The sequence below is a fragment of the Misgurnus anguillicaudatus genome, chromosome 12 (assembly GCF_027580225.2).
Source record: "Misgurnus anguillicaudatus chromosome 12, ASM2758022v2, whole genome shotgun sequence".
Taxonomy (NCBI): domain Eukaryota; kingdom Metazoa; phylum Chordata; class Actinopteri; order Cypriniformes; family Cobitidae; genus Misgurnus; species Misgurnus anguillicaudatus.
The window spans coordinates 7,100,245-7,125,356 of NC_073348.2; the positions used below are offsets into that span (position 1 = coordinate 7,100,245).

The 25,112-nt window shown below is 36.9% G+C and overlaps 1 protein-coding gene and 2 long non-coding RNA genes across 3 annotated transcripts in view; 2 read left to right on the top strand and 1 right to left on the bottom strand.

Annotated features, from left to right (window-relative positions):
- The first annotated feature begins 4,338 nt into the window (after positions 1 to 4,338).
- On the top strand, positions 4,339 to 7,764 carry LOC141369149 (uncharacterized). Its single transcript, XR_012372715.1, has 3 exons — positions 4,339 to 5,074; positions 5,607 to 5,672; positions 7,448 to 7,764. It is a non-coding gene; the product is annotated as an uncharacterized lncRNA (long non-coding RNA).
- A 956-nt stretch (positions 7,765 to 8,720) lies between these two features.
- LOC141368978 (uncharacterized) lies at positions 8,721 to 14,044 on the bottom strand. The gene is made up of 4 exons (XR_012372389.1): positions 13,943 to 14,044; positions 13,773 to 13,852; positions 8,849 to 8,948; positions 8,721 to 8,765 (listed from the first exon to the last, which is right to left on the bottom strand). It is a non-coding gene; the product is annotated as an uncharacterized lncRNA (long non-coding RNA).
- The window catches only part of LOC141368977 (zinc finger protein 618-like), a 115,847-nt gene continuing 100,548 nt past the window's right edge, over positions 9,814 to 25,112 (top strand). Inside the window, exon 1 of the mRNA XM_073873846.1 lies at positions 9,814 to 10,825. The gene's annotated coding sequence lies outside the window, so the exon portion shown is untranslated. The remainder of the gene's footprint in view (positions 10,826 to 25,112) is intronic.

A 25,112-nucleotide genomic window follows, 5' to 3' on the forward strand; every position in this document is an offset into this window, starting at 1 on the left:
TTATAAGTTTGTTAATAAAAGTTTAAATGAAATGTTTCTGAGAAGTCATTGTAAAAGAATGTATGCATTTCCCAAAATCTTTAATTGAAGGTTATGAAGTTGGCATTAATCTCTTAAATGCACAAATATAGCTTTTCAGTTGGCTACTATGTCAGCAGCACTATAGTCAAACAAACACAAAAAACAGCTAATTGTCATGTTCTAATTGACTAATTCTCCAGCAACATTGGTTTAAAAATTAAAAGGTTTATGTCTTTAATTTCACAGAACACATAAACAATCGTATCAGAGAAAGAGATAAACACTAGAACGTTAGCTTCTTTCCAGGAAAAAAGTGACAAAGGTGCTCACACATAGGGGCGGTTTAGTCTAGTCCCTGACTAATTGGCGCAGACAAATCGTCTTATGATATAAGTACCGCAAGAGCGATTAAAACGGTGCTTGGATATCATACTCCGATCGGTCTGCGCAGCGCTGCACGAACACATAATTACACCAACAGTATGGGTGGTTTCCTGTCGCAAATTCTTGTAAACATCTGCATCAAATACTTGAAAAAGTTAGGGAAAGTAAACTAGGAGAGAAATGGACCAATAGGGATCACAACAATAAATAACATTGTCAGCAATGTTTTTAACCTGCATTCGTGGAAAATCACATGACAAATCTGCTGCTGTCTAACATCTGCTCAGAGGTGGAAAGTAACGAATTACATTTACTCACGTTACTGTAATTGAGTACTTTTTTTGTGTATTTTAACTTTTTTGAGTAGTTTTTAAAATCTGTACTTTTACTTTTACTTAAGTATGTTTTATTTAAAGTATTGTACTTCGCTACATTTTAAATCATATCCGTTACTGAGTAAATTTTTTTTAAAAAGCAAGATGATAAAGACGCGCAACGGATGTAAATGGGCGGGGCTCGGGGGAACGCGCAAAAAGAACCATGGAGACAGAAGAGACAGGCGCGCTAATGCAGACCTGCCTCAGTTCAAATCTTATGAAAGAAACCCCTGGTCATATTTAAGCGACCACTTTCCACTGACGCGAAGCGAGTGTTTCATTTCTATGAAAGGTAGGATTCATGTTCTTAAGTATGAAATTGCACGACGCGTTTTTAATACCATGCGCATTATCTTCCGAGGTCTAGCAGTTTTGCATCAAGTCAAACACAACTTCAAAACGTCCACGAGAATGCGCAGGGCATTAGACATTGCAGAGAGCAAGAGAGAAAGCGCGCGCGGGAGAGAGAAGAATAAAGGTCATCAGGTCCCCAGGTCAGGGAAGTAAGAAGATAATAAACGTGTCAAATGTATATAGACATGGCACTCATCTCATTATATGCTCATTTAAACTATATATAGTTTAATAAAATAATGTATGTTACCAGCAATACATGAATTACAACTATAGTGATTGTATTTACAAGCTGCTGACCACCTTCAAAAGTGCATAACTCACATGTAAAAATCATTAAACAATTCCATAAATGTTTCTTACTTTAAAAAAGCTTTTTATTTTATTAACTTTTTGTTATTGCACTTTCATTGTAAAGATGTTCTTACAATTAAACACAACTAGTTTGAGATGTATATTCCCTTGTCGTTTTTTAACTATACTAGAACCCTCCACTGCTTCCCGCAGTAAAAAAAAGTAACTTTTACTCTGAGTAAAGTTAAAATGACTTACTTTTTATTTTTACTTGAGTAGAATATTTTATTACTTTTTCCACCTCTGCATCGGCTGGGAAATCAGGTAAATTTACGTGCATGCACGCGCCTGTCCCCAGATAACACGATCCCCAGTTGATCCGGTAACAACACCGGTTTCAAACGGCACTGTGTCATGGAGAATAAAAGACATGGCCGACGATGTTAAAAAGACACTGATTGAGCGCATTAAGAATAGTCAATATTTCCAGCTTGACGAGACTACAAATGTCGCAGATCTGGCCAATTTATTGGTTTATGTGAGATATGAAAATGATGGTGCAGCTCAGGAAGACTTTATGTTCTGCCAGTCACTTGAGACCAGAACTAAAGCAGAGCACATGTTCCAGGTACTGGACACGTTTACGGGATGGACTGGAAAAAGTGTGTGGGAGTGTGTTCAGATGGTGCAAAGGCTATGACTGGTCACCACAGTGGAGTGGCAGCTCGTATTCGAGAGGTGGCTCCTGAAATATGCTGGACTCACTGCAGCATCCATTGTGCTGGCAGTGAAGAAGATGCCCGGTGGCTTAAAATCTGTGCTGGACGCTGCTGTGAAAACTGTGAACTTCATTAAGGCCAGACCGATGAATGCTTGCCTATTTTGTGTACTCTGCAAGGAGATAGACAGTGAGCATGTCCAACTCTTGCTTCATACTGAAGTAAGGTGGCTATCAAGAGGAAAGGTTCTTTTGAGGCTTTTTAAATTGCACAGAGAAGTCCATCTTTTCTTACATGACACACATTTCCCTTTGTCAGACGTTTTCAGTCAGCTGGCATACTTGTCAGACATTTTTTCAAGTTTAAACAAACTGAATTTGGGACTATAAGGACTTTCCATTAATGTCTTTGATGTGCAGAACAAAATCAATGCATTGCTGAAAAAGTTGGAGTTGTTTGAAATCAAAGTTAATACAGGTGATGTTTCAGCTTCCCTAGCTCTGGAGAGTTTTCTGTATGACAATGACCTGACGCTTGATGATGTAATTAGATTGTCGCTCAGACAACAGTTCCGTGATTTTTTCCCAGTGATGCCTGAAGCTGAAGCTAGCAGCTGGATAAGAGACCCTTTCAGTATCAACACCTCTTGATGTCTTCAGAGAACTTAACTGTTGCTGAGCAGGAGAGTTTGATAGAGTTGCCTTGTGATGAATAATTAAGCTTTCAGAAAGCAGACATTGTTGGACTTTTTGATATAGCAGCACAGTGAATACCCTGTGCTCTCCGACAGGGCAGTACGCTTTCTCCTTCCTTTTGTGACCATGTATCTGTGTGAGAAGGGCTTCTCTTCGTTTGTTGTAATAAAAACAAAACAAAGTACAGAAGCAGTGTGGATGCTGAGCCAAACCTAAGACTAAAGCTGACCTCCATTGACCCAGACATCGCAGGACTGTGTTCACAGAGGCATGCACACCCATCACATTAATCTCATGTAAGTTGTCACCAACATTTTTTTTATATGTCTGTATGTAAGTGCAGTATTGATGTTCAAACTGTGCATTTAGAGTGTTTAACAATAATAAATATACTTATTTAAAATAAACTGCTTTGTTTTTTTAACTTTAAGTGAAAAGTTAACTATATTTAAATGTTGGTCAATATGGTGGTACTTGAAGAGAGAAATATTTTCTGAGGTGGTACTTGGTTAGCCTGGTAATACCATCCTCTGCTATTTTGCTTCGCTTCATAGACAGAGTCTGGCTGGGCATAATTGACATTCGTTTTCCTTCTCGTGGGAGGGGCTTGTCTGAAGTTTCCGCCATTAACTGTGAACAATGAAATTCCCTTCCATGATTTCTCGATCGTTGTGCATGTCAAGCTGTGCTGTACACAGTTTCTCGCTGACGATTGGTAATAGTTGATCAATTAAACTTTTCCCAAAACCTGTCTGGAGTAGGGCAACAACATAATCTCCATTCAAAATGTTTCACAAACACTTTTCTTGTTCGGGCTGTCACGGTCGGCTCGCAAACCGTCACAAAGAAGGAGACAACGCGTGAGGTAAGGGTGAAAGAATGAATTACATTTATTAAAGTAAATAATAAAACAGGGATTAATGGTAAAGCAAACAACTAAACAGGAACTAAGACGGCACAGGAAGCGAGGGGAGTGAGCGACGTCACTCAAAAGAGAACTGCTTATATCCGCTGGCGCCAACATCCACACAGGTGTAAGTCCTCACAATCATGACGTCACACACTCGAACACCGTCCTGCAAAACAAAAAGACAAAACAACACACCAACACTTTGACCCGCACTGGGCTCATAACAGGGCTTAAGTTGGCAAGTGCCGGTTCTCCACAACAGAGCAAATAGCTTTCTGTGCCTCCATGTCCACTACAAACTACAACCATACATTCGGCGCTTAGCGTCTATATCACGGCTCTCAGCCCGCCCTCTTTTCGTTGATTTGACGGCCGTCTCAATGCGGGAGGAAAACGGTTTGAATGGGAGGTATGTCAGACTGAGTACAGTAGCGTAATGAAATTTAACGGAAGTACAAAGTCTGACGTAGTCAGGCTAGTACTTGGTTGGAAAAGTTTGAGAACCACTGACTTAATGCATTCGTCCACTGAACATACCCATAATTGTACATTAAAGTCTAAGAAATGTTTACTCCATGGCCTTTAACCCCCTGGGGTCCAAAAACGCGGGGCCGCGTTTTGACACATTTTTTCCTGTTTCCTGTGACATCCACTTAAAATACTCCGTCATTCATAATCATACACATACATGTAATACATCATTCGAAACTGTGAAGTCTCTACTTTAATGTGAGTGCCTTCATAATAACAACAAAACTGTGTGCTTTTGGCAAATAAAGAAAATAAACAGGGAGTACATTTCGACATCTCTGTCTCCTTGACCATTTTCCTCAAACACGTTTCAAACATGAACTGATAACTCCGCCAATACTTGTCACACGAACATGATACATATGTCTAAAGAAAGCCTGAAATGTCTACTTTTACATGATGTAATTAAAATCTGAAGAACTCATTGTCTGTTTGTGTAATCGACATGTAAGTAAAGAGAGGTACAGTTTTTCTGGCTCGACCTCATTAGCGCTAATGTGACCCCACCTACCTTGTGCGCGCCATTCATATGGAAATTACCTGATGCGGGCTATGCAAACAAGATCAACGCCCCCAAACAATGCTTTAAGAAGCAGCAAGTTTTGACAGTTTCATTCACTTATCAACGCGCTGGGAAGATGACACGCTTTACAGGTGAGGAAGCTATACAGATGCTCCTGGCAGCGAGGAAGAGTTCACTGTTTCTTCAGACGAAGAGCAGGACTCCGACGATGAACGTTTGTTTTTTGAAGAGCGACTTGATCCAGCTGAGGATATAATTTCTGAAGAGTAAGTTTTACCTACAAAATGATAGTTCTTACATTAAACCGTATGCTGATTAGTGTAATGTGAATGTTATAAAGCAATATCACTACTATAACTATAGTGTCCATGCCGACTTATCAATAAGGCTTCTTTATTTGCTCGGGTGTAACATTGTGCTGTAAATGAGCCCGGATATATCATGCGTTAAACAGTATGATTGTATGGTGTGCTGTAAATATACAATATGTCATAAAACAATATCACTATTTAGAATATATTTTGACTAGTGTTTATGCCTCAACAAGTCTTGTTTACGCGACTATCTGTTTGGGTGTAAATGTATCGATGTAGTATCGATGTGCTGTAAATGTGTCCGGAGATATGTAATGTGTTAATGTTTAGCCATAAATATGTCCGGTAATGGCCCGTTAACAAAGATATACCGAATCTATCTACCCAATTATCTTATCTCAACTATGCTTTACCGCCTTAGTATTGCTTTATAAGTTTGTTACTGTGGAGAATACATTATGTTAATTATTAAAAACTTTTGTAGGAATGTGGCAGCATCACTCTCCTCTTCAGCGGGCATTTGCAGAAATGCGACGGACATTCATAAAGGGTAAGTCACATTTGCGGGCTTTTCTGTTTTATTAGTAGACTTTTACTGATGTTTTGCGTAGTAATTTGGAAAATACAAGATGTATATATATATATATATATATATATATAAACATATCTGTATTTTCCGAAAATACATGATACAAATATTTTTTTTTAGTAACGTGGCTTCATCGTCATTTACTCGCACGGGGGCATGCAGAAACAAACCCGAAATTCATAAAGTTACATTTACCATATGCATGTATCTGTTCGGGTGCAAATGTTTCGATGTAGCCTAGTATTGATGTGCTGTAAATGTGCCCGGAGATATGTCATGTGTTAATTTTTAGCTATAAATATGTCCGGTAATGGCCTGTTAACAAACATATACAGCGCATCTCTGTACCCAATTATTTTCTGCTTTACTGCCTGAGTTATATAACAGTATATATTTGACTGTGGATGCATTTATATAAGGTAAAATGTAAGGCAACATTTGTTTAATTATTCCTCATAACATTTTAATGCCACGATCTACAGAACATCACACAAAAAAAAACATTTTGAGAACTAAACCTAAAAAATAACAATGGTGATCCTGCCTTGGAAACCCCGGCTACAATTTAGTATTTTTATTTAATTTGGAGATTAAGCGCGTCAAAGCCATGACCAAAAAAAAGACAAATGACAAATAATTTGTGATTGTTACTGTAAATGATAAAAACTAAGCTTTGTATACAATTCATTAAACGTTAATTTATAACAAGAAAAACACTGAAATTAATGATTTTATAGACACTACGCGTTATTGTTTAGCACAGAAATGCTTGCTTGCTTTGACTTTGATCATCTCTGTATTCACTTTAGATACAGAAAGACCTGATGATATTATTTATTTCAGGAATCTCTTTGCTATCATTTGAAAGTGAACACCGACCATAATAGATAACCACTCGGTTTTAAATACATTTTAAAACGTATACCCGTCGAAAAACATCCGTTTTGTAATGTTTAGTTCGATGAACTTCTAAATATGAGACGTAGAGCACCTATAGCACTTTCGGCTAAATTGCATGCGCAAACATGGCCAGAACGCAATAGCGCAACGTCGATAGAACGAAAAACAATCCAAAATGTACAGACTTAAATTATATCAGAATTTACGTTTATAATAAATACATTTTTTAAATCAAATAAGGTCAGAAGTAACAACGTGCAGAACAAATGTGCAAAATGCCTCAAGTGCACGGAAACAAAACACAAGCCAAATAGATAAATCAGATAACCCAGAGTGATTTATAAATAAAATAAAGAAATTAATAAAAAACGAAAGTATTGCCAGAATTGCCAGCTTTGTCTTTTAAATGTAGAAACAAAGATGCAATGGTTTATTAACATAGAAACCTCTTATGGACGTGGAGCCCCATCACAGGCTTTGTTAGTTGGATTTAACGCATTTTAAAAATATTTATTGAAAGCTGCTACATCACATATTATTTGCAGCATTATAATAATATACTGTATATTAATATATTGGGAGAAAGCTGTTATATGTGAAATCAGATAATGTGTGCACCCATATACGGCCAAAATTGAATGATCCTCATTTCATAGCACATCTGCAACGATTCGACTGTGAGATTGGTAGTCGAATCCGGCTTCTCCGATGCATCGAATCTTCAACTATTCGGGGTCACCCCTATTAATTATTAAAAAAAGTTCTCAATATTAGTAATACTGATGTGTTGCTTTGTACTTTGAAAATACATGATATTAATTAAGTTATGTTTTCAGGAATGTGTCTGCTACACCAACTTCGTCTGGTACCCGCACGTTTTGAACAATGGCACGACAACATTTAACTCCATTCCCAAAGAGTTACAGTGTGTGATGGTTTACAAATGTATACCTTATTTTTTATATTTGGAAGTATTTTTAGATGCACACCAAACTTTCACAGCTGACCATTTAGAATCCTTTTCTTTTAATTAGAGCCATATTGTACTGGTCATATAGAATATTGTTACATGTATACATATTGTTACTTTATTATTTATAATTACAATGAAGCTTCTTCATTTATAATTATAATAAAGCTTCTTAAATCTATTGTATTGTTCAGGTTTTTAGCATTTTTTTGCAAGCCTATAAGACTTTTATTTTACTAAAAAAGTATTTTGTACTTTATTTTAACCTTTTTTTTTTACTACAAGCAAAAGATTTTCTCTTTAAGTCTCCCCACAGTCACAGTTCTTTTGTCCCAACATTCCTCACTGAGCCATTAGGGGGTTGGGTCTCCTCTGGTGTGAAACACATCAATATTCATGACCATTGACCCTCCCTTGCATATTGCCTTTACACAGCAAAAAGTGTCTTACAAAAGTTAAATCAATGTATTTTTTCATGTGAATGAGTGGGTTAAATGGTTTTTACATCTTTTTGTAGCAAATTCTCTACTCTTCTCTACTCTCTCTTTTGCTTGTTAACAAATGTTTAGGATGTGTTTCTTGGCCTTATTTCAGCAACTTTTTGTTTTCTTGTTTTTACTAACCACGCATAAACATCATTTACTTAAAAATACAAACATGTACATACATTTATCTTACATATTATTATAGCACAGTTTGTGCTGAATACAGTGTTATGTGATATTGGCCATTAATGTGTTTTAAAGCAACTGAAAAAAGACCAAATGTGAAAGCATGTCAGAACCTCTGACTGTGTCCAAAAAGGGTCCGACCCCAGAGGGTTAAAATTAACTTCCTTACTGATTTACAGAACTTCTCAACCCAGGTGACTTTATGACTTTAATAGACTCAGTGTATTGTACACTTTTAATAAATCAGTGTACTGTTTCTTAATTCAAACAACATTTAAAAAATTTTAAGACGTACACTTTTCCCATGAAATTTCCAAATTACACAGGGTCACATTGTCTATGCCAAGCATTGAGAAAACACAAACATTATTGTTTCACTGATAAAATTGTGGTGTACTCACAGCATAATGAGTAACTGAATAGGTCCACTTACTAACATTTATTTAGTTTTTGTTGTGTTAGTGATGGTCAATGGTAAAGATCCAAAACTGCTCTAGACGTGTTCATACTTACCTGTGAGAAAACACAAAATATGAATAAATGTTCCACTTACAGAACTGTGGTATACTAACAACTTCAACAAACCAATGTGGTACCTTTAAAGTTTTTGCGTGTGAATGATGGTTGGTTGAGAACAGTCAGCCAGTCTCCTCAATGGTAAAGGTCCAAAATTATGCTGGATGCATTCGTGCTAACCTGGGAGAAAACACACAAATATGAATTACTTTTCCACTTACAGAAACAGGGATGGGCATTTATCTAATTTTTTTCATTTCGATTAATCCATAGGTCTGAAAAACAAGTACTCGATTAACTGGGGGCGGGGCAATCAAAGGGGTGGGACGTACACGTCATGGTGAAAATAAAAATATTTTTATTAAAAACACTGAAATAAACTTAATTTTGAAGAAACTATGACAGAACACCATACTAGATTATTAATGAATTAAATGTTTTTAACAGAAACCTCTAACAGGAATAGCTGCGTGATGAAGTGAAACTAAAGGGTTAATAAGCACAAACCGCTTTCTATATGATGCACTCTACATATAGTAAGCCTTTATACAACATAAATGTACATTGTGCATCTATCTGCATAAAATGCTAGACTTCAACTAAGTCTTCAACTAAGTTATGTACAGAAAGTTTAACTCCCGTTGTGGATGTGCACCATAAACATCGCCCTTTTAAACACGTCCAGTCAAAGCACAAGCTTCATAACATTAAGCAGCTTTATGTCTTTTGCTATTATTTTAGCGATTAGCTGTGTCGTGTCGTTCCCTTACTCGCCCTCAGTCAAGATGTAATGTTAATGCTCGTATGGCTCTCTGGTATCTCTTAACATTGATGTTTAAATATGTAAGGAATAATTGACGACAGGCCATTGAATAAGAAAATAATGCACACTGTGGGATTTGATTTTGTTTTATTAATCGTGCTGCTTATAATCTTAATTAATGTGTATTGTTACAACAATGTTTTCTGTGATGACCACAAGAAAGTTGTCTGTGTGTGTGGAAAGTTACCAAGGAGGGGGTGACTGATGTGTGTGTGGGAGCCAGGGGGGCTATAGAAAAAGCCCTGGAGGGAAAACACACAGAACAGATGGTTTCAATAAACAAGTTGTTTGCTTTATAATTATGTTATATTTAGAGAAAGTGAAAATTAGTATGTTTAACTAATGAATGCATTTAACCAATTCAGGAACAATTGAGTATTGTTGTGTTGTTGAATAATTATGTTTTATATATTTACTGCTTACATTTCATGATGATTGCCAAACGTGTTAAAGTTATAAAGATGTCCAAATAAGGACTGTGGAAATTGATTTTGTTCCATTTTATATTTCTTTAATTAATCATTTTATTCTACAAACACTGTGTGTTTCATATATTCATTGAGTTATTACATAGAATGAGGTGTTTGAGTTTGAGAGTGGAAAGCTACCAGCTTGGGTGTGTGTGTAAAAATGCAAGAAGGATTAACTAGGAATTTATGTCTGGAAATTGTCAAAGATAAGAAAGAGACCAGAGTGGGAAAAGTAAACAGACAACCATGTATTAACCAATTCTTTAATATTCACAGGATAAAATATGCAATATATTTCTTACTTAATCAGTATTAATCAGTGAATAATTGATGTAATAAATATAAGATGTTGTCTTTGATAAATGTGTATTAACCAATGAAATGAAGGTTGCATACAGAATAATCTAATGGGGGGATGGCAACTCAACTTGGAAGAACAGAATCTCCTGCGCTTGTTCTTTGTGTGTGTGTTTTCTTCCCTAACAGATGTTTTTTTTTGAATAATGATTAAAGTGTTTTGCTTAGAAGTAGTATTGCAGTAAAAGATGTAATATGTGTTTATCTATCTAAAGAAGTTAATGTGTGCCTTATTCATATAACCAATTTTACGAATAATGAAATGATGTCATGATATTGAAATGTGTTTTACATAATAATCACTTTCATCTTACAGCTTATGGTTTTATGAATAAATGAATGTTTCATTAATGATTTGTTTTTAAGAAAGCATTATAATATGCTATCTGAAGTCAATCATATGTGAAGTGGAGGAGTACTGGGGAGAAGGTGACGGACTGCATGGCTCTCAGGGATGAGCGGAGAACAGTTAGTTTTTTCTTTGTATGTGTGTGTCTATGTGTGTGGTGATGGAGTCAGATGTACGAGGGGAACGGCCTTTGTGGGTGGAGATTCTAAGAAGAAGATCGACGTCACATACTTTATAAATAACTGTTTTCTCCAAATGCGGGCTGTTAGTCGAATGCCTATTGTGGCCTTGAGACTGCCCAGCGCTGTAAAACTTTTTCATATCTGATCAATAAATAGTTTAATTTTAATACCGTGCCTTTCCTCTAATTATGAACATGCAGATGGACGCCTTAAAGTCCAACAACACCAAGGTGGTAATGCATGGTGTGCATTATTTTCAAATAATTCAAAGGACCGGAGTCAATTATTCCGCTTATACTACGGCTACCACAAACATTGCTCTGGTGCCTATTTTTAAGACATTTGAAAAGTTAGGTGTGCTGTTTACAGAAAAATAATCAACACCCATAGAACATTTCTCAGCCAATCAGAATGCAGCATTCAACAGACCCGTGGTATAAGAGATGATAACCCACTGAACTTTTGACGGCGCTGTACTTTTGCACCTGACTGACTGTATTTCCGAAAATCAGGGCATCCTTTTAAACCATAATGCCTCAGTGATGTGGGGTGTGACTGGCTTCACGGGATCGGCGACTTGCCGCGCATTGCGCGGATCGGGGGGTTGGCGCGTGCACGGCGGGTGCGCGGAATTATCTGTTTGTTTTTGAATCATGCATGGTAACACGTTACTGATGTCATACGCTGGTCTGAATAGCTCAACACGACGTCAAACACGCATCTCCAGACCCAGTCTTTACTACCACATGCGCTTGTAATGCTAACCAGACATCCAATGCAGCCATATCCACAAGGCATAAAAAAAAAAGTTTGGTTCCGGTTGGTTGTCAGTTTAGGTCATGGGTCGGTAGGGAATTTATTTTATTTTATTTTTTATTTTTTTTACAGTGGCAGCAAGGGATAGGTAGGAAGTTGTTAAATATTTAAATTGAATAGCGGATATATTTGAGGTGACTTTGGCCATATTGCGTGTTTGTCTCACGCAGCGCAGAACCACGGATCTCCACGGATTATCTCTTTTTAATTGTGTGTGTGTGTGTGTGTGTGTGTGAGAGAGAGAGAGAGAGAGAGAGAGAGAGAGAGAGAGAGAGAGAGAGAACAGTAAATGCAGCTGAACGAATACACTGCGTGTTTTAAAGTAAAAAAATAAATAAATAACGAAACGCAATATGTGGAGGCCGGTGTTGAATCTGTCTGTATGATATGAAAAATATCTTGCGTGAGCCTGTGGCTAAAGTATAAAAGTGGAACTCTTTGTAGCATAATCAGGGCTTGACATTAACTTTTTTGCTCACCAGCCAAAGTGGCTAGTTGTTTTTCAAAGGTACTAGCCAAAGTTAAATTGTATATGATTAAATTTGACTTTGGCATCCTAAAATTACTTTAATTCGAGCAAATTTACTTGCTAAATTAGATGCAGACTGAATTTCAAATGCAGTCTGACTACCCGAATTAAGACAACATTTAGCTGGTATATAGCTGGTATATCAGTATAGATCATATAAGATGCATGAAAAACATGCTAGTAAGTAAGGCATAAATAGATTTACTTTGAATGAATATATTAAAAGTAGAACAGGGGTGTAGAAGAAACACTAATTCTAAACTGAAAAGATAAACACAAAACCCATCGATAACCACTTTAAATATTTATTAACAACAGCAGTAAATACTGTCAAGATATGTACATTAATTTTACTGTCATGCAGATGTATTTTATAAGCTAAATGGTTTCTGATACAAGTGATTTAAGACTTTTAATGACAAATGTCGGGAGGGCATTATTGTTACATTAAAATGATGCGCGAACCTCTCGATGGCGGGTTTCTTTTGATTTCGTGTGCATTCAGATATGCGCTGAATTTCTCTTCGCTCTTGCACTGAGAGTGTGCACGCAATTTATATCTAATCAATCACTTCCATGCAATTGTTTTATCTTTCCCGAAGTATGTATGCGCTCAGACTGCGTCCTCTTGTGCATTCGCAAATCCATCAGCTCTCGCGCGCTCTCTGGAAGGTGACGCTTTGGTCCGCAACGCCCCGCTGATCGCGTGCGCGTCTCTCAACAGATCTCTGTGCGTTGCTCTGGGTGCAGAATGCTCATGGAAGTTGTAGTTTCCCAGTGTCGCATTGCGTATTGTTTATCATTTCGCATAACTTTTAAGAAAAGAGACCCGCCTTACGGCCGAAATCTTACCCGCGTTTGGCGGTGTTAATGTCAAGCCCTGGTCATAATACCATAAATTCAAATATTATAATTCACTTACAAAATGAGCCTCGGTTTGTGCTCTCTGGAAGAGAAAAGCCCAATTGCATATCGTTGTTCAGCTCGTCTTTTTTTGTCTGTAATTTACAACTTTCGGCGGGGCAAAAGATCACGTTGCTGTGCACGAAACAGCTCGAATGCACACCAAAAATTACCACTTTACCAGTGCTTTTGTAAGTGGCGACAACGATCTGTGAACTATTGTGTTAACGACTGTGTAGCTGCTTTGTTTGTTGCTGGAGGACGCGTGCTTTACAAAAACAGTGCTGTACTAAAAGGTAAATTATAGTTCGCCACAAATTTTTTTTTATTTGTGTATTTATTTAATGTGTATTATTTCTTCCCCAAGCTCATAAAATAAATTTGGGTCGCACATAAATTGGCAGGGTCGGTCGGAAACCGGAACCAAACAAATTTTTTTTTTAGGCCCAATAAATAAATAAAGCCACATGATCATCGTTTTTGTGATTGATCATCGATGCCACGTTCGAGTACTCGTGCCCATCCCTATACAGAACTGTAGTATACTCACAACATAATAAATGTGGTAAAGTTACCTTTAAAAAGTTTTATGAGTGAATGGCCATCCGTCAGTCCTTACTGAGAGAAATTCAAATTTGCGTGGGAAACACTTGTGCTAAACAGTAAGAAAACACACATAAATATAAATAAATTTTCCATTGAAAGAACTGTGGTGTACTAAACATAATAAATGTGGTAATGTTACCTTTAAAAGGTTTTATGAGTGAATGGCCGTCCGTCAGTCCTTACTGAGAGAAATTCAACCTTGCGCTAAACAGTACACACTTGTGCTAAACAGTAAGAAAACACACACAAATATGAATTAATTTTCCATTGAAAGAACTGTGGTGTACTAAACATAATAAATGAACAAATAAATGTGGTAAGTTACCTTTAAAAGGTTTTATGAGTGAAGGGCCGTATGTCAGTAGGCTACTCACGGAGAGAGATTCAAACTTGCGCGGGCACCGTTTGTGCTAAACAGTAAGAAAACACACACAAATATGAATTAATTTCCCAATGAAAGAACTGTGGTGTACTAAACATAATAAATGTGGTAATGTTACCTTTAAAAGGTTTTATGAGTGAAAAACCTTTTAATTAGTAAGAAAACACACACAAATATGAATTAATTTTCCATTGAAAGAACTGTGGTGTACTCACAACATAATAAATGAATAAATAAACGGGGTAACGTTACTAGGTTTTTATGAGTAGGAATGACCGTTTGGTCGAGAACAGAAAGCCAGTCAGTTAGTCCTCACTGAGAGATATTCAAACTTGCACGAGAAATGTTTGTGCTAAACAGTAAGAAACACATAAATATGAATTATTTTTTCACAACTGTGGTGCACTCAAAACATAATTAATGAATGAATAAATGGGGTAACGTTACCTTTAAAAGGTCTTGAATGACCGTTTGGTTGAGAACAGACAGACAGTCAAAGTTAGTCCTTACTAAGAAACACACAATCTGCTGATAAAAATGAGTCTGAGGTAAAATTGCTGTGTCAACGTCGCGTTGTTTCATCGTATGTCCAACATTAAACAAATTACTGTAACCGAGTGAGTATTAAAATGTAGAGTCACGACAAACAACATGTCTTTAAAGTTTAAAGATGTTTTAAAAAGGTTGAAAGAGTTTGCAGTGCTTAGCCTACCTGTTAGCTCTTCATATCTGTGTCCTGGCTGTTGCTTACTTATTTGGTTTAATTTATGGTTAATCATCTGCAGTTTTTGAGTTCATATCACTCTTTTTATTAAGTGAAATTCACTTTAAAAAATAATAAGTTAAATGAACTCATTTCGTTTAGTGACTTACACTGTTAGGTTTTACAGTGTATATACATAAAAATAAAACAAACAAGGCTGAAATAAGAGGTTATGGGCTAAATAACCAAGGAGCACACATACTAATAAAAAGTATATGCTTTGGATAAAGCCGTCCACCTAATGCATAGGCTACATGTTTCACGGTGGTCAACCTGGGGTTACATCATGTGTATATATAATATTTATGCATTTGGAGACGCTTTTATCCAAAGCAACTTAAAGTGCATTACAAGCTGCTTATTATTTGTATCAGTATTTGTGTTCCCTGGGTTCAAACCCACAATGACCTTTTGCATTGCAAACGCAATGCTCTACCACGGAGTTCATCCATTCATTTTATTTATTTGACAGGGACAATGCAAACATACATAGTGTCAAAGCAAGCTTATCACTAAAGTGCTGCATAAAAAGTTTATAGCAAATGCTAATTTTCAACTCCTGTCCCTGGTTGGGCTCTAAAAACAATACAATTGAATTTACATATACTATACTACTTTTATTTAAAACAAATAAACAAGATATTGACAATTAATGTCTCTAATCATACACAATAAAATTTACCCATAAAATTTACCCGTAAGGTTTAAATACATACAGCTCATACCTACTAGTTAAAAATGAGTGCACCTTTGATTTGTTTTTAACCAGTTTTTTTTAGCCTGGAAGTAAACACATTAAAATCCAGTACATTCTTAATGTCAGATGGTAATGAGTTCCAGAGTTTGGAGCTCTTCACAGAGAAGGTTGTCTGACCAAAACTGGTCCTACAAAATGGGATTTTACAGTCATGATTTGAAAAACCCCTAGTGACTCGAGTGCTGCTCTGTCTCTCAATAAATGAACTTAGTGGCACAGCTGCTACATGATTAATGCACTTGTAAATTAGTTTAAGAAAGCAAAAGTTGCTAAAGCTCTCAAAATTCATTAAATTATATATTTTTTAAATGGTACAGTGATGATGTCGTATTGGTTTTTTGTCCATTATTTTTATTGCTCTATTGTATACAGAACGTATACATTTGGTTGCAGTGGGAGTGGCTTGAGCCCATGCTGTCATGCAATACGATATATGAGAAAAAATCATGGCATGCATGTACAGCAGGGCTGCCTGGTGCGGTATAAAACTTCTAATTAATTTAAAACAGTTAAGATTACTTTGGGTTGTTTTAAAAATCTTCTTTATGTGCTTATCAAATTTTAGTTGCGGATCTAAACCCAATCCTAGAAATTTGAATTCTGTGACTGGATTAATTTCTTTATTTTGTATATTAACATTAAATCTTCCTTTTAAATCAAGTTTTTTAATGGAAAAACACATGGAAACCGTTTTTGTGAAATTTAAAACTAATTGATTTTGAATGAGCCATTGTTGGATGTCAAACATACTAGTAGATAATACAGCTGCAGCCTGCTCAGGTGACTTGGCGGGTGCATAAATAACTGCATCATCTGCATATAGCTGACATCTGGCACCTGAGCAGTGCAGAGTTACTTTATAAGAGTCATTTATAAAAAGACTAAACAGCACGGGGCCAAGTATAGAACCTTGCGGAATGCCCATTCTTATGTTTGATAGTGCAGATATGTTTTGATCAACTTTAACACACTGCACTCTAGACTGAAGGTAAGATGTAAACCACCACACTGCCTCATTTGAGAAATTAAAATTTAACATTTTAGATAAAAGCAAACTATGATTGACCGTATCAAATGCCTTTTTAAGGTCAATAAATACAGCTCCCACCACATTACCTTTGTCCAGGGACTTTTTTACATTTTCAATTAGACAGCAGTTTGCTATTTCTGTTGAATAACCTTGTCTAAACCCAAACTGGTGAGGATGAAGTAGCTGTCTGGCTTCTAAATGGTCACTCAATTGCACTACTACAACTTTTTCAATTATTTTAGATAAGACTGGTAAAATTGATATAGGACGATAGTTACTCATTGAGTCTTTGCTGCCACTTTTGAACACAGGAGTAATTATACCTTGTTTCCATGCACTGGGAAATGTACTAGTTCTTATCGAAAGATTAACAAGTTGGGTCAATGGTTTAACAAGGACATCCTTATACTTTTTAAGAAAACAACTGTTCATCCTAAAAATGTCATCAGACTTGGAATTTGGAAGTTTATTAATTATTTCTGCGACTTTTATATCTGACACCTCTTTCAAATAAAAAGAATCTGTTGAGGTTGTTCTTAATGGATAATTGAGAGGATTGACAAGCCGGAATTCTTTTGTTAATTCTTCAACAGATTGTACAAAATATGAATTAAATTCGTCAGCCATAGTGGCACAATCAGTTATACTATTTCCATTAATGTTAAGTTCTGTAATCTTTTTATGCTTATTTGATTTATTAGTCAGATTATTTAAATGCCTCCAAAGTGAATTGTTGTTGCCTTTAGCACTATCAATTAAATTAGTGTAATATGTCACTTTTGCTTTTCGCAGTTCAGATACAACCTTGTTCCTTAAACTTCTATAAGTCAGGAGATCAGTGTTAAGTTTAGATCTTAAAGATGTTTTTAGAGCTAAATCTCGTTTTTTCATAAGTTTTCGTATTTCATTATTTATCCAGGGCACTGTGAAATCTTTTTGTTTAGGTTTTATTTTCTTTGTAAATTTTACCATTAGATTTGTAATAGATGTGGTCATAGAATTGCAACACTCCTCTACATCATCTAGTGTCATAATTTGTTCCCAATTTATATTTTTAAGCTCTCTTTCAAATTGCATAATTCTACTTTTAGGAATAATAAACTAAAATTTTTCAAAAACAGGTTTACCAAAGTACTGCAGGCGCTTCTTCGTCAGTTTTCTAACAGTCAAAGTCATGTTATGGTCCGAGAGTCCAGTAATCAAATTATAACTCTTTATTATTCGTTCAGGTCTATTTGTAAATGCTAAATCTATATGTGTCTTGGTATGCCTTGTTATTCTTGTGGGCCCTACAATTATTTGTTGATAGTTGAATTTTGTCATAAGAGCCTTGAGTTTATGTTTACAGTTTTTATCAGACCAGTTAATATTGTAGTCACCATACCATATACATGAACAGCTGCTCTAAGGCTGGTGGAGGAAGCAGAAAGGGTAGTCATGTTTTTTTGTGTGTGTGTTAATAAGAAAACAATTAAAACCCAGCAAAACCATACTTTGTAATTATGCTGTGTTTGAAGAAAACAATTTCTTACCTATTTTGAATAGAGTATTAGTGACCATTTGTTTACGCACTGATAACAGGTTAAAACATAACAGACACAGTGACAAATGCTTATAACTATAATTATTTTATTACATACTGTAAACATATTATATTTGTTACTTTCAAAAGGTAAACATTACATTACCGTGAAATGTCATTTAATGCAAAGCAGTAATTTTCACAAACAATGACTGTGGTGCCTTTTTGACATCTTACATTCATCTGCACATTTCTGGGAGATGATCTTCCACTAAGTTCCATGTGGATTTCATTTTTGAGGTAGCCTATTAAATAAAGAAATAGAAAACATATTTTAACAAACCAATATTAATAAATAATGTCATTAGTTGTAAATTCTGTTCATAGTCTAACTTTAGAGATTTGAGATAGTAGAATTGTACAGTTTTAGAAAAACAGATCTGTGGACATGCATAGTAATATACTTTAAGTAACGTTGGGTTGATTGCTGCTAAACAATTTGAGACCTTTAATGGCTGATTGTTTGAATTGCATGAAATAACCAAGAAAACTCTCTTACAATGTGAGCAGATGTGAGCAGATCGCATGAAGTGTCAGTGTTGTTAAAATGAAGTGTTAACTGTTATTCTTATCAACTGAGGCTTTAAAGTTACCACATTTACACCATTAGTACTTTATACACTAGATTTACATTAGAGAACAACAAGCTGACGTGCTGAGCCACGCGCTGACTGGTGCTTGTTCATTCTCGTGTTCACATAAATTATGACTTTTTTCCCCATGCACGGAGAAAAGACAGTAACATTAGACATAACTGCGGTGTTCATAATAGTTTACCATGGCTCTTATAATAATATAACAATTGTAAAACTTTGTAACGTTAGTTATCTCAACTTTGGTTAAAAAGGCGAGTTCAGTTTGAGAAAAGTGACGCAAGCTCTTTGATGTGCAGCAAAGCTGTTATGAACTAATATCAACAAAAATGGTAGATAACTTATCATTAGTTACAACAAACATTTAATGCCTATCCAGTTTTGTCGTTTTATTTGATTTGATTTGATTGCCTTTATTGTCATTGCATATAGCAACGAAATTTCAGTTTACACTTCCCCATAGTGGTAACACATAAAGTGACAAGACAACACTGATACATAAATAAGTGCTTAATAAGAAATTATAACATCAAAAGAAGTTATGAGTTCAGGTATTTTATAGCCGTTGGGTAGAAACTATTCAAAAGTCTAGAGGTACGACCCTTGAAGGATCTGTAACGCCTTCCAGAAGGCAACAAAGTAAAGTGGTAGTGACCTGGATGGAAACAGTCCCGGATTATGTTTTTTGCCCGCTGCAGGCATCTGATGTGGTATATGTCAGTGAGTGATGGAAGCTGTATTTGTATCATGTTTTGTGCTGATTTCCTAATTCTGTCCAGTGCCTTTTTGTCAGTGGTGGTGCAGCTGCTAAACCACACCAGAATATCATGTGTGATAATACTTTGGACAGAACAGTTGTAAAAAGATAAAAGCAACTTCTGGGAGAGGTTAATTTTATTAAGGGACCTGAGAAAGTACAGTCGCTGCTGAGCTTTCTTCACAAGGGCTGTGATGTTGGTTGCCCAGGTCAAGTCCTCTGAGATGTATGTCCCTAGGAATTTAAAATCCTTAACCCTCTCCACAGTGTCTCCATTAATGTTAACAGATACAGGATCGGTTCTCTTCCTGCGAAAGTCTACCACCACCTCTTTGGTCTTAGAGGCGTTGAGAGACAGGTTGTTATTGGAACACCAGGTGGAAAGTTTTTGGATTTCATCCCTATAGGCGAACTCATCATTGTTGTGAATAAGTCCAATAACAGTGGTATCATCCGCAAACTTAATAAAGGTGTTACTTTCATGAACTGGTGTGCAGTCGTGAGTGTATAGGATGTAGAGTAAGGGACTCAACACACAACCCTGGGGAGCTCCAGTGCTGAGTGTGAGACCAGAAGAAAGGTGGGAACCCAGACGAACTGACTGGGGACGATCTGTAAGAAAGTCAAAAATCCATCTGCAGATGTTTGTACTGATGCCCAGTCCATATAACTTGGACACCAGTCTTCCAGGGATGATGCAATTGAAAGCGGAGCTAAAATCCACAAACAGCAGTCTTGCATAGGTGCCAGGATGTTCAAGGTGGGTCAGCACACAGTGCAGGGCTGTGTTGATGGCATCCGCTGTTGACCTGTTTGCTTTGTAGGCAAACTGATGTTGGTCCAGTGTGGGTGGGAGGGAAGCTTTTATGTGAGGTAGCAACAGTCTTTCAAGGCACTTCATGATGGTAGAAGTAAGGGCCACTGGTCTATAATTATTAAGACTATTCACAGCTGTTGTTTTGGGGATCGGCACAATGATAGCAGATTTGAGGCACTTGGGGATGGAACAGGTAGACAGAGAAATGTTAAAGATGGAAGTAAATACCTCAGCCAGTTGGTCTGCGCAGTCCCTCAGCACTCTCCCAGGGATCCCATCAGGCCCAGCAGCCTTTCTGGGGTTCACACCAAGGAATGCCCTCCTGACCTCTTCTACACTCAAACAGAGTGTCAGGGCATCTGTGGGCAGGACTGTTGTTGGTGTGGTCAGTGTTGACTCATTCCAGGTCTCATTCACCTCAAAGCGCGCGAAGAAAAGATTAAGCTCCTCTGCCAGATTGCTGCTGGTGCTCGGGCTTGGGTCTTTTGAAACCTTAAAGTTTGTGAGGCGTTGGATTCCCTGCCAAACACGCCTAGGATCCCCCTTGTTAAAGTGCCCCTCAACCTTCCTCCTGTAGGCCGCTTTTGCTTCCTTAATACCTGTCTGTAGGTTGGATCTGGCTGTGCTATATAGTTCACCTGAATTTGCATATTTTGCGCGGATACTCACTGTTCGGACTTTTAATTATTTAGCCCTCCGAAAAAGGCTCACCAGGAAGCACACAATTTCATAACTCGTGATTGTCCTTAATTTTATTTAAATCAAGTGACCACAGGTCATAAACCTAAAATACAAAAACAAATACTGGCCCTTAAAGGGGTCATATGATGAAATTTTTTAATTTGTAAAATAAGTCTTTGGCGTTCCCAGAGTCCATATGTGAAGTTTTATCTCAAAACACCCTACAGAAAATTAATTATAGCATGTGAAAATTGCCATTTTGTAGGCCTGAGCAAAATGTGCCTTTTTGGGTGTGTCTTTTAAAATGCAAATGAGCTGATAAAATGCAAACACTGATCGCAATGGTAGTGGTTTGTTGAAATAAACATGCTTCATCAGTCAGTGCTTTTTACTTTAATGTTTAAAATTAATTAATTAATTAAAATGACTTTAAAACACAACTTTGATTTAGTTTTGATGAAGGGGTACTTGAGCCTTACTGTTAAGGCTGTAGGGGGACTTAAGGCTAAAAAGGTTAAATTTAAGTAATATGTTTTTAATACATTTGTATTCCTGTTACGTCCCTAGGGACGTGTAAATGTTTTTTTGGATATGTGTGTCTTTGGTTTGTGTTCATTCTCTCTCTGCCTCTCTCTTGCTGTCTCTTTCGCAGGGCGACGTGCTGATTGGCTTTGTCATCTGTCAATCCTTAATGAAGAGCCGATTGGATGTCCACTGTGAGGGGCGGGTTCCTTTAATTATTAGGATATGTTACACCTGGAGAGTGCGCTATTTAAGCGAGACGCTACAGCCGGTCCTGGAGAGACACTTTTTGCTTTATTTGATTGTGACCTGTTTGTTTTCCGTTTTATGATTACCCTTAAATATATGTGACCTGTGTTATGACTCAGAGGGATTAGGTAAGCCTACCACGTGGTTTACATTTTGCATGCATGTAGTATAATTTTTGTTATTCACATCAGGTTAGGGATTTGTGCCACTCTGTATGTTTTGTTTGGTTAGTTTAGGTTAGGATAGTTTAGTTTACGACGTCACGGACGTTGACGATTTTTTTTCTTTTATTTTCTTTTTAGTTTAGGATTAGATGGGTCTCGGTTTAGTCAGCTCTCTTTGATTTTTATTATTTTCTTTTGTTTGGCACAATCCTGTTGTTCCCTCTGTTAGTCTTCATTTTTGGCTATTTATAAATTCTTACTTTATGTATCCAATTTATTCCCTTACATACATTAAATTACATTTATTTTTGAAATTCTCGCTTTTGTGTGTCTCTTGATAATTTTCAACCTTCAATAGTGATTACTGGTGACGTGTCTGAACTGTTTTAAAGTGTTCCCCTTCAATCATTTTCTAGACATTAAAGAGTCAAAAGAAGGGTCGTAACATATTGGGGGCTCGTCCGGGATCGAATTTAATTAATATTTAAATATGAAATTAATGGTCCCGACATAATAATAAAAAACTGTTCATGATTTTTTGTCTCTGGTATCACTATATGGTTGAAAATTGATATGTGCGGTTTTTCAGTGTCGTAAGGATGGTTCTGTTTAGTTTGGAAAAATTTCTAGAACATCCCTCGCTAGAACAATTTGACAGTTGTAGGAAGGAGGATTTAGTCCTAATAGCAGGATATTTTCAAATTCCTGTAAATAAGCAGTCTCTTAAGGAAGAGATCAAATCTGTGGTATAGTAGGCTAATGGAAAAGAATGTACTTGTGTTGCCAGAAAGAGTAGTTACGGTTGGGGACAGTGTGGAGGGGCATATGTTTGGTATGAGTGGGAATGAAGGTATGGAGGAGCTAATGCCTACGGCGGAGGTGGAGACCGATGCTAGGGCGGGGCTGCCTCTATTTGAACCATTCTCCCCATGTCTGCGTCCTCAAAAGGCGAAACAAAGCTTAAGGTCCGGTTGGCGCGTTTGCAACTTGAATCACAGGAGAAGCTACAGACTCGCCAGGCGGAAATGGATTTGCAGTTGCAAATTCGCAAACTTGAGATCGAGGCGGAGAAACAAGTGAAGATGCGACAGCTGGAGCTTGACGCCATGTGAATTGTGGGAGGCTCCTCTGCGCAACTAGATCTTGAAGTAGTTTATTTTAATCCAAAAATGTGCATCATGAGTTTACTAATATAATCCAACTATGCAGTAGTCTAAAGAACCATCTGGACCAGCTGGGTGTATTCAAGGGATAGTTCGGCCAAAAACGATACCAAACCCATGATTTACCCACCCCCAAGCCGTCCGAGTTGCATATGTCCATCGTTTTTCAGACAAACACATTTTCGGATATTTTAGAAAATATTTTAGATATTTCTGTTATTTAAATGCAATGTTGCGGGGCCCAGCAACAGTCCACGACCCTCAAGTCCAAAAATGTGCGTCCATCCCTCAAAAACCAAATCCAAACGGCTCCAGGACGACAAACAAAGGTCCTCCGTGGGCAATCCGCGCGGTGCCGCTGTAGAAATATCCATATTCAAAATGTCACTAACTTTATAAACTACCTTCCGGTAGCGCCGCCATCTTAGACTCAGGAGAGAGGATTAGGGTAGTGTACGCACTTTTCTTAGTGACGTATGACAAATTCGGAGGGTGGGGGCACAGAGCAGGAGCAGAGAAACTCTGTACGCTGCGTAAGCTCTCATCCTGAATGCGCATCACTCCAAAATGGCGGCGCTGAAATAAGCCCGATAAGGGATAAAGTATGATAGATAAGCCCTATAAATGAAGGGATAACTGTATGACTGAATTATCCACCCTACAAATAAAGGGTTAGAGTATGCAAGTAATGAGCCCTAAACTATGAAGGGAGCCCAAATAAATTAATAAAGGGATTGATATGAATGCTGAGTCATTACTGAAACATTTTTGGGTAACAATGTGGTTTATAGATTATTGAGCTAAAATATTGATGTATACTTTTGAAATTTAAGGTTTGGTCAAAACTTATTTTCTGTACCAAATATAAAAAGTTTAGGAAATATAAAAGGTGGCTGATATTGTGGTTTGGTATGTTTTGGATGTGGAAAAAAAACCATTTTAAAACATTTTTAAAAACTGTGGGGATTTTTTGGAGATATACTTAAAAGATAAGAACATTATAAAGTGTTCTTAGTACAAGAAAATTAGAGGGCTGGTGTATTACAAAATAAAGATATGGCAGACAGTCCTGTTGAACTCTTGGGAGTAAAATACCCATTGAGTAAAGATCTCATAAAGCATCTCTCTAAGAAATGGCAAAAACGTACAAAAAGTATGGTTACCAGATGGCCAAAAGAGGGGACTTTTGATGTGGCATTGTGTGAGGAAATGGAAACATTGGTTAAAAATTACAAAACCAAAAATACGAGTAAGAAAAACAAAAAAAGAGAAGAAAAACGTGAAAAGGAGCATGAAGTGTTAGCATTGTTCAAAAAAGAAGGGGAATGTCTGCGTAAAAATTTAAAACAGGCCAAAAGGCTGTTGAAAGACATGGAACAAGAAACCATGATTAAGGAACAAAAATATGCAGACCCCCCTCCTTATTTGACCTCTGAGGGTCAGTTTCCATTGCTCAAGGGAACTGTTGAAATTTTGGGTGAGATGCAGATGAAGGGAAATGTGGAAATAGACGGTGAGGAGAAAGAGGAGGATGAGGAGATGGAACAAGTAGTAAGACCTAAAACTAAGCCGGCTATAAAAACAAAAGAAACAACACTGCAGTTAGATTGTTACAAACAAGCACGAACAGCATTAGAAAAAAATGAAAACACAGTATAAAATGAAAACACCAAGTGCAAAACAAACAGATGAGCAGGTAGAAAAGAAAAAAGAGTTTACAAAAGAAATCTTACCAGAAAGAGAAGAATCTGAAGAAGAGTATTTGTTTGAGGTCAAATGTGAACCGAGCAGGGAGGGAGAAAGAGGAGCGGAGTCCCTGGTTGATGAGGGAAAGTGGTCACGCGGGGAA